The 15,141-nt window shown below is 36.5% G+C and overlaps 1 long non-coding RNA gene across 1 annotated transcript; it reads left to right on the forward strand.

The window, feature by feature from the left end:
* Positions 1–621: 621 nt before the first annotated feature.
* On the forward strand, positions 622–14,846 carry LOC106727727. The gene is made up of 3 exons (XR_001363960.1): positions 622–770; positions 2,851–2,854; positions 14,836–14,846. It is a non-coding gene; the product is annotated as an uncharacterized LOC106727727 (long non-coding RNA).
* The last annotated feature ends 295 nt before the right edge of the window (positions 14,847–15,141 follow it).

The raw sequence follows: 15,141 nt of genomic DNA on the forward strand, positions 1-15,141 counted from the left end.
TCTAGGAAAAATATATCTGAAATCTATCAGCAATCTAGTCACTGGTTCCTAACCTTCCCTCCAGGATTTTCCATGCTTGATATAATCTGTTGCTCATTTAACATTAATTTAAGAAATATTTATTAAATGCCAACTGCATGTAGGTCAATGTGGTAGGCACTTGGGAATCAGAGAAGAGAGCAGCCAGTCCCTGACCTCAGGTAACTAATAGTCTAAGGAGGAAAAAAAACATTAGCAGGTAACACCGAGACAGTATGTCCAGTGATGAACAAAGGTAAGAAAGACAAAGGTGCCAGGGGATTGTCAAGGGCAGGGGGAAAAAGGAGACATATGTAATACCCTTTGTAATACTTTAAGCAATAAAACAATAAAAAAAAAGAAAGACAAAGGTGTAATAAAAAAATGTCTATGACTTTGCTCAGAATACCTAGTTGCATTTGATCTAAGTTTTGAGTGATGAATAGGACAGAAGAGGCAAGGGAATTTTAGACAGAAAGAATAATGTGGAAAAAGGCAAAGAGAAGTATGTTTGTAAGGAAGTTTAGGATTGCGGACAAAAAGGGACCTAAAGTAACCACAAAAGATAGTCTGAAGTTAAAACCTTTTCATTAAAAAGCAGTTTATAGTGGGTAGTCATGTCCTAGGCCAGTATCTTTCCTGACAAAGATCAACTTTGATCTTTACTGAGCCTAATGTCTTTTTGCATTTAAGATAACATACCTATGGAATGTCAGGATAACTCATAACTTCCCTTTCTCTGGACCCCTCATGTCTCCAGGGCCAGACCACAGATTGCCTTATTGTTATTATTATCTGTTAATTGTTGACGGTTAACTATCCTGCACCCACCTCTGTAAAAGAAGCATGTCTAGTACGTTACTTTTCATCCAATCCCAGAGGTCCCCCCCTTAACTTTCTCCCACCTCCCTAATCTATCACCAATGGATTTCATGTAACCCACTTACATCTCCTTCTTTGATTGTAATGTATAAAACAAGGTGAAAAAACCGCCATTCTCTCAAGCATTATCTTAATTCATTGAGATTCTGCTTCCTGGCAATTGTCGACAGTTTGGCTCAAATAAATTCACAAAAATTCTTTACAGGTTTGAATGTTTTCTTACGTTAACAGGATTTAGAAAACCAAGAGAAGACTATACAGTAAGACAGAATGCGTTTTACGTACTAAGCCTAATACCACTTCTGGCCACATCCCATTGGCCAGAAATGATTGTTTTGGCCTCAGTCTACCTACTTGTGTGCCGCAAAAGGGGAAATAGTGAAAGAACACAGCATTGCCTCTGCCACAAGACACGCAGGACGGGCTGGGGATGAGTGAAAGAGGAAGGAAACATGATTAAGAGCTTTGCTACAACCCTTCGAAGAGATACTAAACATGTGCATTATGCAATAGAAATGAGGAGCTAGATGGATTTCAGTGATAATTAAGACAAAAGAACAATAATATTTTGTCATAAATTAGAAGTCAATAATAAAGAATAAGGAAATTTTCAGTATAAACCCAAGATTTCTAGCATTGAAAAAGCAAGTAGCTGGTATGGACATTAACGAAGAGGAGTAGCAGGAAAGGATCAGTTTGGGCAGTCTGTTTGGATATACCCAGGAAATACAATGAGTTGAAGAGAGGACAGGCAACTAGGTGTGCATGCTGCAAACCTGTAGAATACAACCACTTACAAGATGGAAGACAGGCTAATAACTGGTTTTTGTCTGAATCTGGACATTTGAATGTAATAATGTGTAAACTCTAGAAATCAGAGTGTCTCCCTTCTCTAGGGTTTGCTTTTTTTAAATATATATTTTATTTGGTTTATTGAAATTTTTTTGGGGGGAGGGGCTGGCTCTATGTCAAGAATCAGCATAAGGTATGAACTTAAAGTCATCTCAGGTCTTTTATGAACCTGTACCTTTCCTTTAGCATGCATGGTCATTTTCTAGTTTTCCCCACAACTGCATTTGCTTTTGAATATCCTATTCTCTATTGCCTGGCTCCCAAAGGGAGGGAATGATAAAAATGAAGGAAAGGGAATGGAGCTTGCCCTTTAAATCTCCTACCTTCCCATCAGTGAGAGGGGAAGGGGTTAATTACAAAGTGGGAAGGTCCAACAGTAATGATCACTTGCCTCTTTGCACCTCTGAGGTCAAAAGTAGCCATCAGTATTCAGAGCACAGATTCCTTTTGTGCACCCAGCTCCTGAAATCTGTGTGTAGGCTGCTGCAGGAACACATGCCTGCTACTGTGCTAAAATGTCACATTGACCAAAATTAATCACATTTTGCCTGGCTGATGTTGCTCAGTGGATTGGGTACAGTCTCACGCACCAAGAGGTCACCAGTTCGATTCCCAGTCAGTGCACAAACCCAGGTTGTGGGCTCAATCCCTAGCAGGGGACAGACAGGAAGCAATCGATTGATGTTTCTCTCTCTCTCTCTCTCTCTTTCTCTCTCTCTCTCTCTCTCTCTCTCCCTTCCTCTCTATCTAAAAATTAATAAAAACATATATTTTTTAAAACGCTCTAGTCAGTTTGGCTCAGTGGATAGAGCATCAGCCTGTGGACCAAAAAGTCCCAGGTTTGATTCCAGTCAAGGGCATGTACCTTGGTTGCAGACTCTTCCCAGGCCCAGGGCTCGTGCAGGATGCAACCAATCAATGTGTTTCTCTCACATTGATGTTTCTCTCTGTCCTTGCCTCTCTCTTCCACTCTCCCTAAAAATCAATGGGAAAATATCCTTGGGTGAGGATTAACAAAAAGTTAACCATATTTTTTTTATCCAAGCCATTAATAGGCTACAGAGTGCCAAAATAATTATATCTGAGAGATTTTTCGAGGGCAGTAGTTGTCTAGGTAGACAGACAGATTCCTGGTGCTTCCTACTCCACCATCTCCTAGTGTCCATAATCTGGCCATTGAAAGCATTTTATTTGCCCACATGTTGTTGAATAATTTTAACTTTAAATACTTCTAAGGGATAAATTTATTTCTTCCTCAATTCTATCTGTATACACCCTTTACACTTTATCTCTTAACTCTACAACAGTGACCAATGAAAGCACTTGAGTTAAGACTGATTGAAAATTGATATCAGTAACTAAAATCAGAATTCATATTCTTGAATGATATTTCGGACCTACTGACCCATTCTTACTGCCCAATATTTGTTTACTAATTTGCCTTGCTAATTACATATTATCTAAATACTTCATGGCATCCATGTTGAAAACTGCATGTCTGTTCAGGCCAACTGATATAAAGGTGATGCTCAACTTTGGTTAAACTTGGTGTAGTTTCAAAATAGGAGGGACTGAGGAAAACAGAGAGAGAGAAACTCATGCACACAGATAACAGTGTCATTATTACTAGGAGTAGGGGGAAGGGGGAGGATAAATGATGATGGATGGAGACTTGACTTGGATGGTGAACACACAATACAGTGTATGGATGATGTGTTATAGAAATCTGCATATTTTTTAACCAGTGTCACTCTAATAAATTAAATAAAAACATTATCTGCCACATAATTAAGATATATATTTGAGTGGCTTTTCTGAGATGATTTTTACACATTTTTAATCTTGTTCTTCACATTTAATGTCTTTGGTTGTAGTATGTTTTAAATTATCATTATGTACCTCATCACCCATTATTTTGTCACTAGAAGTTTGATCTTGAATGAGTTAATAGAGCAATAACCTTATATCACTGTCCACAATATAACTACATGATAGATAAAGCAAGTTTGATGATTAGCCTTTTATATATAAGAATATGTCTTTAAACCTGAACACATTTAACAATGTTGTCATCGTGGACTCATGTTTTTTTTTTCTTTGTTTGAATTTTTATAGTTTTATGGTAGGCACATAGGATGCATTTGAGAAACATCTGTTGAAATAAATTACATCTTAGTATAAAAAATTTATATGAAAGAATGATAAATCTGTAAATTTCAATTAATTTATTTTTACCATTGATGAATTATGAATCCTGTGCAATGAGGATTTAGGGTAAGACAAATTTGACAAAGATTGCTGCTTGAGTAGTAAAAATGTATATTTTCTGCTGCCTGAGCAATAATAATGCATATTTGTGAGAATATACTGTGACTTACAAGGTAGGTACTATAAAGCTTCCTTACATATTAACACAATAGATATGAGATAGGTCCTACTGTTTTCCACATTTTACAAATGAGAAAATTATAAGACTCAGAAGGCAAATGATTTGCTGCAGGCATAAAACCTATAGGTTGCAAAGCAAGGGCTCTACTCCATGGTAGTTAGTCTCCTCCTACTCTAATCTCCAGTGTTCCCCATGCTCTTACATTGTATTTATCTCAATGCTGATATGAACTGCTTTAGCCTGAATGTAGTTCCAATGACTATAAAGAATATAACAGAGGATTTTCTAATAATTTTCTATTTCTCACTTGTGTATTCGGCCAATTTCCTAGGTAATGCTTTCCTGAAATGGAGAGGCATTGTGGCTAACTGTAGCAGTCTCTGCATTAGAGCGATAAAGGATGATGTAGATAAGTAGCTAACAAATTGCATTTATCTCCAAGAAAATTATAGCAATGATCCTCATGCAGTTTCTATCACCTCATTGCTCAGAGACCCCTTGCTCAGATATAATCTTTGTTAGGGGAAAAAAAGATCACAGACTATGAGTCACAGAAAAAGCAAACAGAAAACCATGAAAATCTCAACCTTTTCTTGCCATTACTTCATTTCTCATCTAAATGATTTGATCTTTTCTTGCTCTAGCCAAACGACTCACAAAAGCTGATGGGGATTTACATGAGCAATGAAATTATTTCCAACGTTATACAAGGGTGAGAAAAATGTTTTCCAGTTGTAATGATCAACTAGGAAATTATGTTTTTTATGTTGCCAAAGGATGAAGCTATTTTCTTCCGCTAAACTACACATTCCTTTAATTAACTCAACTGAAGAAAGGATGAAAAAAATCTCGTGATCTTTATCAGTTTTATGTAATTAACTTTTAGACTTTGTTTTGATTGACACATTAATATAAAAAGTAGGATAAGTTCTGAAATATAGTAAGAGCTTGAGAATAGAATTTGAAGACATGTAATACTGTAGAAAAGAATAGGGAACTAACAATATCAGGCAGATTATACTCTTACAAAGAAGTGAGAGATTACATTTTTCAGAAGGACAATAAGAAAAATCAAAAGGGCTTGAGATCCTACTGGCAGCTCTTAAAATTTACTGACAGAATGAAAATATAAATACTTGGTTATCCAGGTATTTATGAAGAAAGTTGTAAGAAATCTCATTGATCTTTTCATTTTAATGTAAATGCATTACAAATGTTATAGTAATAATTGGATATAGACTGTTGGAGCTGATCATTTATGTTAAAAACAAACAAACAAAAACTTCTGTGTTTAAAACTCAAGGGATTGCTGAAGTAACTTTTCCAAAGAATTCTCTACAGAATTAGTAGTGACCCAATTCAACATTTTATTTTTGTGAAAAAAGATCTCAAGAGAGACATTCTAATGGAACATGAACTTGAGTTCTGGACCTCCAAGTAATAACTTTTCGAGTCATTCTTGTCACCTAGTGTTACAAATTCATCACTTGTCACAATCCTCAGCACATAGACATAGGAGATTCAAATTCTGTAAATTACCCTTGGTCAGGGAAATGGTTGCACTTTTGGGCAGTGTATAGGATACATTAAAATGTTAAGCAAGCCCTAGCCAGTTTGACTCAGTGGGTACAGTGTCGCCTGCAGACAGAAGGGTCCCAGGTTCAATTCCAATCAAGGGCATATATCTTGGTTGTGGGCTCCTCCTTGGCCTGGGCCCTGATCAGGGCAAATACAGGAGGCAACCAATCTACGTGTTTCTCTTATATTGATATTTCTCTCTGTCTTTCCCTCTCTCTTCCACTCTCTCTGAAAATCAATTTAAAAATATACTGGGTGAGGAAATTAAATAAATAAATAAATAAATAAATAAATAAATAAATAAATAAAATAAAACTGAACTATTACTTACTCCCTCATTCCTGGGACTGACCTGCATTTTCTGTTATACTAAAGGGCAATGGTTCCCTTAGTGAAGCGTGTGACATACCAATGGAGGCAGCAATCTAAACCAGGCTCCGCGATCCAAACTAGAAGCACATGGTGAATGGAAAGAGAGGTACATGACCGTCTTGGGGAAGCATTAGCATCATGACCTCATAAGAGTTAATGGACAAGAAGAATGATTTCAATGGGCTGTGTAGAAAAACCTGCTGTTTCCTCTCCACACTTGCAAACCCCAGTGAAACTTTAATGATTAATAGTGATTGGATCCAATAATGATTAGGCAAAGCATCTGCCATGGGCAGCTCCTGGGCACTAACATGACCTTCTGTGTGTTAATTAAAGACATCAGTGATCCAAATAGTCTGGTCTGCAGTATATAACCCCACCACAGGCAGAGGACTCTGCCCCGCTTAGGGAGCCATAAAGAAACAAATTGAGCAGGCTTTCTCTTCATCTCAAAATGTAAATTTGACTTAAAGCTTAGTTTTCGCATTTGGGTGAGGAGGTTATTGGCAGTGATAAAATTTTCCTTTCAGGGGTTTTGCAAATAAACTTGCATTTATGATTGTAGATATGGATTGATGTGTTTTAATTAGGTAAACAACACTTATTTAAAGGTTTCATCTTGTAAAACACTCCTTTACAAGATGTTGAAATCCCTGTGCTATATTGACTAAATAATTAGGGTCATGGAACTTACTGTAAGACTTTATTCATGGACACCTAATCAGACTATTAGAGACCTTGGCAATTAAGACCTAATGGAATTAATGGATGAACCAACATTTTGTAATCTAAACTCTTGATCTGCATTTTTTTCTTTACTCCAACTCATTCCTTACATGTAGGTTCAGTCTCAGTATTTGGGATACTGGTTCAACAAAAGCCAGGAAAAACAATAGCTTTGTAGTAAACAGAATGTTACCCAACTCTATATTGTTTACTTTATTGTAAATACTGGCAAACAGTGGTTAATAAATAATTTTATATTCCTTTGTGATTAAAAAAAAAGGACTTAAAGCTAAAGATGACTGTTAGGTGAATTGTATCTATGCCAACTTTAGGTTTTATAAATAGGCATCTGTGGCTATTTAATTGGGTAAGCCACTTAACATAAGTACAAACTATTCAGGCACAAATATGTACATATCAAGTTGCTAATTTGTGGGCTCTCTTAAAGATTAGTCAACTTCTGAATGCAAATAAGAGCATATATACAATATTACATATTTTGAAAAATCCAGAAGGATTTGGAACAAACTATTAGGCACTTAATGGTATAGCCAATGATTTGACTGCTTTTATATTTTTATTTTATTTAATAATCATTTTATTTAGTTTATAGTTTATATTTCTAAAATATTTAAATATTTTATTATTCTTTATATTTTATATTTTAAGTGTTTTAGATTTTTAAAAAATATTAAATAGATTTAAAAAATCTAATAATATTAGACCAATGTTTTCTCCTTCAGTGACTTACATAAAGAAAACCCTTAATATATTTTAGTCCATATCTAACTAGTGGAAACACATGTTGAATTATATTTTAGTAGCATATCAGAACACAGGACAAAAGCCATTCTTAAAATATTTATTTTTAGGGGTAAAAATTATGGGCATTACAAAACATGTATTTGGTAATGTGGGGAGATAATAGGGAGAGAAGAAAGGCATAGGATTTGTATATCTGTTAAAGAGACAATACTCATATGAACAAAATAAATTATGATTGTAGCAAATACTGTATTGCCCTGAACTAACTCCAAAATGCATAAAAGTTAAAAAAAAATCAGAGAAAAGTCAGGAAATAAAGTTTAGTGACCTTGGGGTAATTACAGACTTTACCAAGATGCCATTTCATATCCATAACACAAGGATATATGAGCTCTAAATTTTTTTCCAGGTCTGGTCTATTATAATCCATGATTCTCAGACTTGAGCATTTCAGTCAGAAGCTCCTAAAAGGGTTGGTAAAACCCAGAGAATCTGATTCAGTAGATCTTGGGTAGGGCCTCAGAATTTGTATTTCTAGCTAGTTTACCTGGGATGCTGTTGCTGTTAGCCATGGACTATACCAGTGGTCGGCAAACTGCGGCTCACAAGCCACATGCAGCTCTTTGGCCCCTTGAGTGTGGCTCTTCCACAAAATACCACGTGCGGGCGCACATGTACAGTGCGATTGAAACTTCATGGCCCATGCGCAGAAGTCGGTATTTTGTGGAAGAGCCACACTCAAGGGGCCAAAGAGCCGCATGTGGCTCATGAACCGCAGTTTGCCGACCACTGGTTACTTAAGAACCATTGTAACTTTCATGGATGAAAATCCTAAATAGTTAAAGCATCTAAACAAAGTCATGCTATCACATATATTAGATTTTCAGATTGTACTTAATTCCTCAAATAATTCACCAGTTTTCTAGCTGCCATGATGAAGTAGCCAAAAATGGGTGGCTTGACCAGGAGAAATTTATTGTCTTACAATTCAGAAGCTACAAGTCAGAAATGAAGGTGTGGATAGGTTGGTTACTTTTGAGGCCTCTTTTCTTGGCTTGCAGATAGACATCTCCCTATGTTTCACATGGTCTTCTCTCTGTATAGGTCTGTGTTCTAACTTCCTCTTCTTATAAGGACACTAGTCAGACTGAATTAGGACTCACCCTAATAATCTCCTTTTAACTTACAGTGGAACCTCAGCTCTCGAACTTAACTCTGGAAGGCTATTTGAAAGCAATTTGTTCAAAAACGGAATAATTTTTCCCCATTAGAAATAATTTAAATTGGATTAATCTGTTCCAGATCCCCAAAAGTAAAACAAACAAAAAACACCCCAAAACATGAAAATATTCACAGCACAATTTTTTGAGATCTTAACAATGCAGTGCTCAGTGGCAAATTGACTCCTTCTCTCCTTTGTTTGTTGCCTGAGAGACACGTGACTGATCATACAGGTATGAAAGGATTAAGGATTGTCGGGTCAAGAACCAAAGTTTTGTTTGACAACTGAGACTTTTTTTTTCTGTACACAACTTGGTTGAGAACCCAATAGTTTGATTACCTCTTTAAAGATCCTATCTCTAGGTACATATTCTGAGGTACTAAAGGTTAGCATTTAATCATTTAAATTTGAGGGGAGGGCACAGTTGAGCCATAACAAGCCCAAATCAACACCTTGACAACAGGTAAACCAATATTTTGAGGTCAGGTAGAAGAAAGCCAGAGAAGGAGTCTTCAATTTGGGAGGGAGAGAGATAATGAAGACAGACAATGATAAAGTAGTCACTCACTATTACAAGAATTATCCAAATTTAGACAGTAGCATGGTTTTAATCCTTCCTCCTCTAATTAGGGAAATATTCACATTGATGCCACAAGAAGTCCAGAGCTCTTAACAACTCTGAGTGTAGTATTGTCCTTATTGCTGTGACTTATTCTGATTATAAGTCTGAGAACAAATGGAGTCTTCTAGATTAGCTTGGAGTCTGTAAATTCTGAAGTTCAATCTTAAATAACACTTTCCTAAAAATATTATAAGAAACCTGGGACAAAGCAGAGCAAGAGCTAGATAACAGAATGCAGCTAAGTAAGGAAAAAAAGCACCTTTCTCATCTATCTGGAAAGCAGTGTGGCTTCAGCAACAGACTCTGGGTGACACGATGCCATTCTGGGACCTCAAGGCATCCGGAAGTTGTGTGGCAGCCGGCTCTGTACCAGATCAGCCCCACGGTAAATGGCTACTGTGATGATGAGCAGGGGCTGCAGAGATGCCTGGGGAGAATCCATGCCAAAACAGATTCAGCTGCAGAAGCAATGTACCTGCTCATAATCAAGGTCACAGCAGTGAACTTCACAGGAGGGCAGAAGAGGAAGAAAATAGGGGGGTGGCTGTCTGAATTTGTACTTGAGCAGATATGAGATAAATACATTGGCTTCATGAAATAACAAGGAAGATGCTGCCACAAGAGCCACTGATGGCAAGACACAGCAAAATATAGGTTATGTTAAAAAAAAAAAGAGGGTGTAAATTGGAGAAAAAAAGGGAAAAATAGCATACAGGAATATGTCTTCAGATGCACAGGAAATACAGCTGTTCAACACTTATATTTTAGAAAATGAAGGACCACATTTTTTCTGATCTGCAGGTTCTCAGTGATTTTTCTAAGTTGAGATATTGTATATTTACTTATCACCCCATAATATATGAATCTCCAACTACTAATTCATTTCCCCAAACATGGATAAAGAGCCTGCTTTGTGCAAGTTACTAATGTAGGTATTGAAAAACAAAGAGAAATAATACACTGGTCCTTATTTTTTAACAAGTTCATGGTCTAATCAGGTGTGCACGATGCTTTAATAGGCCTTGTCAAACATGTTTAATGGGTAAACCTTGCTAAAAACAAGTACATGCAAATTTTTAAAAAGTAGCATAAAGATAAAGGAGAATAAACATTAATGGCTATTTCAATCATGTTCGTGTATAAAGATTTTTTCATTTATATAAGAAATATATTATCTATTTCTAACTGAAAATACACACATATACATATATGTCTGCTTCTCTAGATTCCTGTGTTAAATTATATTAATACTAGAGGCCCAGTGCATGAAATTCATGCATGAGTGGGGGGTTCCTCAGCCCAGCCTGCATCTTTTCACAATTCTGAACCCTTCGGGGGATGTTAAGCCTAAACCAGCAGTCAGACATCCCTCTCACAATCCGGGACACTGCATGCACCAGTGACCATACTTTTCATACAGGTGGAAGGCATCTTGCTATTGTATGGGCAGCTACATTTTTTTGTCTTAATTATAAAATGTAGTACATAACATGATCCTTCTGAGGTAGTAGTACCATTTTCCCCATCTTATGGGTGGAAAAACTGAAGCAGAAAGAAGTAATTGGCTTTGTCACACAGTTATAAGTGTCAGAAACAGGGCTGACTACAAAATGTGCAAGCCAGAGTCCGTGCATATCATTGCTGCATCATCCTGTTTTTTCAGTGTTAGAGTAGCCTTGCCCGGTTTTAATTTTTAAATCTAGGAGACTGTTCCCAATATGTAGGGTAGGATCCTTAGACCTGGCTAGCAATCAGGGCCATCTGTGGGGCAACTGGCAGGCATGGCGATTGGGGGCTCCCGCTGGCACCTGCCTTAGCTGGCCTGGGGCCTGTGGGCTGGGGGTAGCTTCTGCATTGAGCGTCTACCCCCTGGTGGTCAGTGTGCATCCTAGCAACTGGTCATTCTGCGGGTTGTTCCACTGTTCAGTCAATTTGCATATTAGGGTTTTATTATATAGGATAAAACATAAGGCTTATGCTATATTATATAAATATGAGAAACAGAATGTGGTCATTATTGTAGATATGTGGGGCCAGCTGGGCTAAGAAAGTGAAGTCAAAACAGACAGAAGAGGATATAAAGGACAAAGAAAGAAAAACATGGAATGAGCCAGATCCAATGCAAAACAGCCCTGATGACTTTGGTGTTTCTGCATCTAGTCATTAATGCAAACTAGTTTCACCCCATCTCTCTGTGAAGTTTGCTTCATGTACCCTTTTTATTTACAGCTAATTGAACTAGTTTTCTGCCACCTGACTCAGAATGACTCAGAACATATTATTAAATATATATTTCAAAGCTGTTATAAATTTACAAAATCTGCATGCTCAACAGTCTTTGCTTATAAAAGCACTGTTTTCATTGACTTCCCAAAGCTTGTGGTAGAATATAGCTGCTTAAACTTTCCATTTGTTTCATCCTTAAATTTAATTAAACAAGCCCAGTCAGTGTGGCTCAGTGGTTGAATGTCCTTGACCCATGAACCAGGAGGTCAGTGTTTGATTCCATCCCCAATGTGGGGCATGAGGAGGCAGCTGCTCAATGATTCTCTCTCATCATTAATGTTTCTATCCCTCTCTCCCACTTCCTTTCTCTGAAATCAATATATATATTTGCACAAGAAAATCTAGCACAAGTAGTGCTATTGAAATATTAGAAAAAAAGTAAACTTAGAATACTTTATTTGTTTGAGGCTATGGTATTAAATAGATTTGTGAGAGCCAGGATGTTTTGATTTTAAAACATTGAATGTATTATTTTGGGCATAGAATATTAATACTTTTTTTTTTGTAATTCTGACTTCAAATTTTACCTAAGCCATTATGGGAGCAATTTAAAAATCCCATGTGTTTGGATTTCCAATGATCAAGCCACTTCCTTTTATATAGCCACTTCCTTTTATATAGCAATGTCTATTTCAAAGTGATTTAAAATATAATTTAACTTCATCAAAAGTCTAAGGAGCATATATTATTTTTATGATTTTTATCATAGTGAGAATGGACTTGTCCAAGGATGCAAAGCTGGTAAATGGCTACCCAAAAATGACAATTTGGGTCTATATTTTCAAGTTAAGTTTCACTACAATGATCCTGAAGCATGGAGTATAAAGGGATGCTTGTAATTATCTAATAAGCTAGGTTATCTTATATGTTAATATGCTAGGGCAGTGGTCAGCAAACTGCAGCTTGCGAGCCACATGTGGCTCTTTGGCCCCTTGAGTGTGGCTCTTCCACAAAATACCAAATTCTGGGCATGGGCCACGAAGTTTCAATCGCACTGTCTGTGTGCGCCCGCACGTGGTATTTTGTGGAAGAGCCACACTCAAGGGGCCAAAGAGCCTCATGTGGCTCGCAAGCCGCAGTTTGCCAATCACTGTCGGGTATAGAAATAACTGCATTGACAATTATAAAATAATATAACATGTTATTTTTATCAGTGACACAATACATACATATTCCAAGCAATTTTGATGGAGTGAAAAAGTCAGAATCTCTGCTGGGCTACTTAATAACTACATAAGCAAGATAAAATTCTAATATCTATTGTAAAAAGAAGAATTGAACTGTACTAAACATGTTAAAAATGGCAAGGAAGACTTTATTCAAGAGTATTGTAATAGAGGTCAAGACATTGCAATATAAAAGAGAGGTTGAATTCAACTCAGAAGAAAAAAAAAAAGGCTGGAGGCTTTTAAATGCTGGATTAAGTTAAGTGGAAAAGTACTGAGGACAGTTAGGAGAGAACCTTGGTTAATGTGATTATGCCATCTGTATTTGCCAGTTGTCCCCTATCAGTTATGCTCCTACCCGCTCACAGAGACTAGAAGACAGGGGCTCTATCTTTACTGATGTTCACATTTCAAAGGATGTCTGCCAGGCCCTTGAGAATGGCATTCCTGGGTTTGTATAGAGGATGTGGCACATATTTGTTGGCAGAATTAAATAAAAAAATATTATGAAATTTCTTAACAAATAAAAATATCAATACAAATCTAATAAAGTTAATATCCTATAATAATCAAAATTATTCTATTATAGAAGTAGGATGTGACTCAACAAAATTACTTCTATTTTCCCAGATTTTTAACCTTCTTGGCTATCTTCGGATTTTGGAAATTTCATTTTATTTACACTGTCAATATATGAAAGAAGATAAAAGGTTTACTTTGGTATTAGTGGGGTTTGAATTTCATTATTTCACTTACTAGTAACTTTATACAAATGGATTAACTCTCCTGAGCCTCATTTTCCCTGTAGGTTATGTGGGACAATAAAAAGCTTATTTAATATATTTGGAACAAAACACACAACAGATATTAAAAAATCATATAGCAGGCAAACAATATACTTTCTCATATCCTTACGATTTTATAAATGCTGTTCTTCCTGAAATTCCCTTTCCTATCCTGTTTTCCTAGGTATGTCCTTCTGATCTTCAAAACTTCACATTATTTCCCCATCAAAGTCATTTCTATCCCCTTACCTCCGACCTCTGCTTGATTTATATGCCCCTGCCCATATGGCAATCCTGCCAATGCACTAAAAATAGACTAATTACTTTGGCAAATGGTGAACACAATTTTAAAAAATATATTTTTATTGATTTCAGAGAGGAAGGGAGGGGGAGAGAGAGGAAGAGTTAAATCAATGATGAGAATCATTGATCAACTGCCTCCTATAAGCCCCATACGGGGGATTGAGCCCCCAACCCAGGCATGTGTCCCGACTGGGAATCAACCATGACCTCATGGTTTACAGGTCAACACTCAACCATGCTGACTGGGCTGGTGAAGATATTTTTAAAGAATTACTGCTTAAATGTTTTCTGTCCAAACTTATTTCATAGGTAAGTTGTCGTGGTTTTTTTTTTTCAAATATTTAAGAAATAATTCACATGACAAATAAAAATGATAGAAAGTTTCTCAATTCATGTTATGAGCCTGGACATAATCCTGAAACCTAAATAAGAAAAATAATAGAAAAAAATTTGCACGCCCATACTCTTTCTAAAATGATGTGAAAATCTTGACTAAAATAATGACTCATAACTGAAATAAAGAATACATGTGTGGGCTCAGGAAGGGTTTATTTCATGAAAGCTATATTGGGAAATAGTTGATGTAGTTCATCACAAACATTTCAAAGTAGAATTAAAAACAAACTTTACAAAAGATGTTCAGAAAGCATTTGATAAAATGATAAGTTGTTTATTATTAAAAGCTCTAGTTAAACTAGAAAATACATCTAAGTTTCTCTAGCTCAAATGACTACAGAATCAAGATTAATCATAATATTTTATAGAAGCCATATTTGAAAAGAGGAATTTCAGACTCATCCACCATTCCTGCCATTCAGACTCATGCACCATTACTGCCATTAAAGTTGTATTCATTTTCTGTTGTCGAGTAACAAATGGCCATCCATTTGGTTGCCGAAAACAATGCCCCTTTATTGAGTTCCTCTATAGGTTGGAAGTCTGGGTGGCGTGGATAACTTCTCTGTTAGTTTCCAATAAGGCTAAAATCAAGGGTTCTTCTCTGGAGGTTCTGGGGAAGGATCAACTCCTAAACTCACTCAGATTACTGGCTACATTCAGATCCTTGAGGTTGGAGGACTGAGGTCTCCATTTCCAAGTTGGATGTTGACTGGGGGTTAGTCTCATCTACTAGACACTGCTCTCTGGTCCTTATATGAGGCCTTTTATACTACAAA

Source organism: Myotis brandtii, unplaced genomic scaffold (assembly GCF_000412655.1).
Source record: "Myotis brandtii unplaced genomic scaffold, ASM41265v1 scaffold47, whole genome shotgun sequence".
In the NCBI taxonomy this organism is placed as follows: Eukaryota; Metazoa; Chordata; class Mammalia; order Chiroptera; family Vespertilionidae; genus Myotis; species Myotis brandtii.